Here is a 4,510-nt window from a genome sequence, read left to right on the forward strand (position 1 = left end):
GGACCTAAGTGCAAGTGGGAGTTGTTAGACAGTGTATGCTCTTAGCTCTAATCAGATTGATGTACTTGATGACATTTATTGTAAATGAATAAAAGTGCATAATTGATTCATGTGTTTTGGTATGTTTTTGTGTAATACCCTTAAACTGGACACTTATGAGACTTGTGTTAGTTTAGAATCTTCATAGTCGTTGGATAGATCTGGGGAGATTTATCCTACCAAGGCTGACATTGATGTGCCACCAAGTTGGTTGGGGTGGCTTGTCTCAGCTACCACGGTGAGATATGAGGTGCATGAAGTGTGGGTTTTCTTGAAACCCTGAACCGGACTGAAATTCTTGTATTGCCCTAGACCTTAGAGGTAGATGGGCATAACTGGAATGTTACACCTGACCCCTAGACTTTATTATGGTACTGCACTAGGTGTCGGATTGGGCTATCTTTGATATGTCAATTAGTGAGATCCTTAGAAGGGGTCAAAACCTGAGTATGTTGGGATAGTCCAAGAATTCATCTGAGTGGGTGATCATAGTGATAGGATCAGCCCCTTTGTCGGACAAAGTGAATGATCGGGGCTGCACTCTCTGATGGAAGCTAAACTGCTAGTAGTTGATTTCAAATGTTGAAATTTGTTTTTCCAAAATATATTTATATAGAGATAGACATATATATTATGGTTTCAAAATGTTTACAAAAGGTTTTAATTCCCGGGATCCATGTCAGTAGAAAGTGCAGCACTGTTCCTTATAGTTGAGGGATAGGTCCACCCTTGTCGGGCAGTTTTTGATCATTATGGGCTAAGAGGTTAAGTGTAAGACCATTAAGGGTAATACCTAATAGGCTAACCTTGCATTTGCCCTCAGTCCTTGGGTTTTCATAAGATGACTGGACCCAATGACCATTTAGTGTAAATGTTGGGCCCATTAAGATCCCATGGTGATGGACTCAAGGGTTCACTGTCTCCTACAATGAGTTCGGCCAGGCCTTGTAACAAAGGAAGGGCTGAACCCATGTGGCTGATGTGTATATCGATGTAAGGGTCCCATGCCATACAAAGAGAGCCAACTGGGCAGTAGGTTAAAGGTGTAAGTGAGCACATAGGCTTAATGGGCCTAAAGCCCAATTCGAACTGGGCTTAAATTGGTTAAATAAAAGGAGGCAATATCTGATTTATAATTTGATTAGGATTAGCTGAAATGATAAGATAAGTCTTATCCATTTAAGAGTCCAAATCCAATTATTAGATTTGGATAAAGAAACTCTCTCCTAATTAGATTAGGAGGTTGATCCAAAGAAGACTATAAATAGGGGGTGAATTCCTTAGTTTTAAACACACAGCAATTTGCAGAGTTCTCTCCTTGTTGTTGCTATCCCTACCCAGTTCGATCTCCACCTATGGAATTGATCAAGAAGAGTTCATGATATTGTTTCTTGGCTGAATAAACAATCTAAAGTCGTGCTCACCAGCCTTTTACTCTAGTCTTGCTGAAGAATTTGGTTCTTGGTGAAGAGTCGTCCTGCTGATCCTGCATCACTATGCAATGTGTCGTCTTTAGTGGATGTGGGTTTTGGTTTTCTCTTTCGGCATGAATACCTTCATTGAGAGTTAATGCTACTTCATATCAGGTATATCCCTCTCCTCCCTTTGGTTTCAAATGTGATCCGGTTTTGTTTCAAGAATGATCCTTGAAGATGCAGTTTTCTAAAATAGGGAATGCGATTGCCAGACGGGAGAGAGAGAAATTTTTGAAATTTCGCCCAACCTTTCTGCAGGGTTCGGCCATCCATATGATGGATCTCTCATCCCTTCATTCACAACATCTAGTTTGTGTTCTGATGATGACATCATCTAGGTGTTGATTGGTTTAAATCCACTTCATGATGATAGGATTTGGAGGCGAGTTTGAATAACATCTATATGCCACACGATTCAGCTTTGAGTGTTCTATGAAAACTGTCAATGGCTTGCTCATTATTCCTAGTTACAAGCTTCTTACTCAAGAAGACGTTTAAGGAGTATGGGTGGTTTACCATTTTTTCTTTGACTGTTTTGACACATCTACGAAGTGAATGTGACTGTAAAAATTGATGTCTGTGTGCATGTTCCCATATGACTAATTTATATTTTTAATCAAATCAGCTCATCTTCTTCGGCAAACAGTTTTATATGGGAAGCAATATGTCATATAGTGCTATTGAACATTCGTTTAATGTTTGACCATGAAATGAAGGGCTATCCTAAGGGTGTCTGATGAGAATGCAAAATATTATATTTTTCTCCTTTAATTTTTAGTCTTTCATACTTATTTAGTGCCTAAATGGACTCATTGTTCTTATATTTTGATTTAGGGCACAAATGGAGGCATTAAGTGAAAAACAAAGCTAATCGGGTAATTCTGAACAGTTTCGCTACCGTGTCCTAATTTAGGCATAACTCTCTCATCCGAACTCCAATTGAGATGATTCAAGATGTGTTGGAACTATAAGGAAAATACCTACAACTTTCATGTTTTGGGTTTTGATATATACTAATTAATTGATGTCCAATTCAGGTGCGAAGAAGTTGCAACCACACTGCTGATGTGCTGAAAATGTTCCTTAGCCTACAAGTTTTCATATGCGAAATCACCACTGTCCCACTTGCATTAGAATTTTGTTTTATCTTATTTTTAATATTTTTTTGATAAATCAAACTTGGAGACTATTATCTAGAGAAATTTTAGGAGATTTTGTAGGCTTCTCTTGGGGGAAGTAGAGAGAAAGAAAAGAAGAGGAAAAACAAGAAAGAGAATATCAGGCCTAGGTTGTCGTCCCTCTCTTCTTCTCCAATTCTTTTTGAGTTTTCACCATGACCATGCATGGCTAAATTCTGATACTTGGTCAAAGGAAACAGAAGCCTCAGAATCAACAAAACTGTGAGATCTAATTTGATTTTTATTGTTTGATTTATGCTTTGAATATCGAATGTTCTTCTATGTTCATGTTTATGATTGTTTCATCTGATTGCTAGGAAGCCTACTAGTTTATTATTTGTTGCAATATACTGCTAAGTTAGATATCAGATCCGTAATTGTTTGATCCCTCTAATCTGCGTAGCAACTAGGGTTTAATGATTTGTTGCGTCAGAAATTGTTAGAGCTTAGAAAGAACACTCGACTGAATTAAATGCAACCGCTTGGGCTTGTGTTGTTTAGCTTCATCAATCTCTAATGCTTAAGGCTACTGCTAGATTAAATCTTTAATGCTTGTTTAGGGATTGTTCAGTAGTAAGGGTTAAGAGGATCACTTGTTTTCTGATTAACTGTGATTAGGGAGATATAGGAAAATAGTTCTTATGATGAATATTCAAAGTCTGAATAGATATATCATTGTATCGATGAACAGTAGTGAAATTCTGATGGTGGATGTTGACTTAGACCAAGACTCGTTCTTTTGATTAATTCCAGTACTTTGATTTGCATTGTTTCTTATTTGATGTTTTCGTTATACTCAAATCCCCCCTCCATCTTTGTTCACACAGCACAAAAACTAGGCTAGATACTCTCTATGGGAACGATCCTTACTCGCACTACTGCATTTGTTTTTGAGAGTATAGGTTTTATTTTTGGGTGCCTATGACAGCACGCCAAATTTTGGCACCGTTGCCAGGGAATTTTTCTAATTGGTTTTTTTGGTTATTGTGATCATTGTTTCGTTCTTGAAACTTCTAAAAAAAAAATAGAGATCACTTCGATTGTTTGTGTTTTAGCGTAGAATACTTTCTGTCTTATTTATTTATTTATTTTCATCACTCTATATTTTTTTTATGATATGTCGTTCATGGTTTATTATGGTTTCCTTGATTTATGCCTATAACTCAATTTTCTAAGCAAGGTGATTTGCAGTACAATCCAGAAATAGAGGGAACTTTGCGCAAGTTAAGGAGGGAAGCTCGGAGTCATTCTGAAGAGAACGATCCCGCTTTTGATTCCCTATCTGTTGTGGTCGATTTGAGAGAGGAGGAAATCATGGTTGGAAATCAAACTCTAAAAGAGCTTGCTGCCCCTGATTTGAATCAACAACCCTTATGCATAACATTTCCTGCTTTAGATGCTAATGCTACTTTTGAATTAAAATCTGGACTGATACATCTCTTGCCCACTTTTCATGGTCTTGCAGGTGAAGATCCTCACAAGCATTTGAAGGAGCTTCATGTGGTATGCACGAGTATGAAACCCACATGTGTGACTGAAGAACAAATTAAATTAAGAGCCTTTCCGTTTTCTTTGAAGGATTCGTCTAAGGATTGGCTCTATTATCTACCCTCTAGGAGTATTACCACATGGAACGAGATGAGGAGGCTATTTTTGGAGAAATATTTCCCAGCTTCAAGGGCGACCAATATTAGAAAAGAAATTTGTGGTGTAAGGCAGTACAACGGGGAGTCCTTACATGAATACTGGGAATGTTTTAAAAAATTATGTGCAAGCTGCCCCCATCATCAAATCAATGAGCAGGTATTTATCCAATAT

General features: G+C 37.7%; 1 non-coding gene across 1 annotated transcript; it reads right to left on the reverse strand.

The window, feature by feature from the left end:
- Positions 1 to 4,378: 4,378 nt before the first annotated feature.
- Positions 4,379 to 4,485, reverse strand: LOC148848941 (small nucleolar RNA R71). The gene has a single exon (XR_016101574.1). It is a non-coding gene; the product is annotated as a small nucleolar RNA R71 (small nucleolar RNA).
- Positions 4,486 to 4,510: the final 25 nt, after the last annotated feature.

Source organism: Nelumbo lutea, chromosome 6, assembly GCF_056320005.1.
Source record: "Nelumbo lutea isolate HS-2025 chromosome 6, American lotus-T2T, whole genome shotgun sequence".
Taxonomy (NCBI): domain Eukaryota; kingdom Viridiplantae; phylum Streptophyta; class Magnoliopsida; order Proteales; family Nelumbonaceae; genus Nelumbo; species Nelumbo lutea.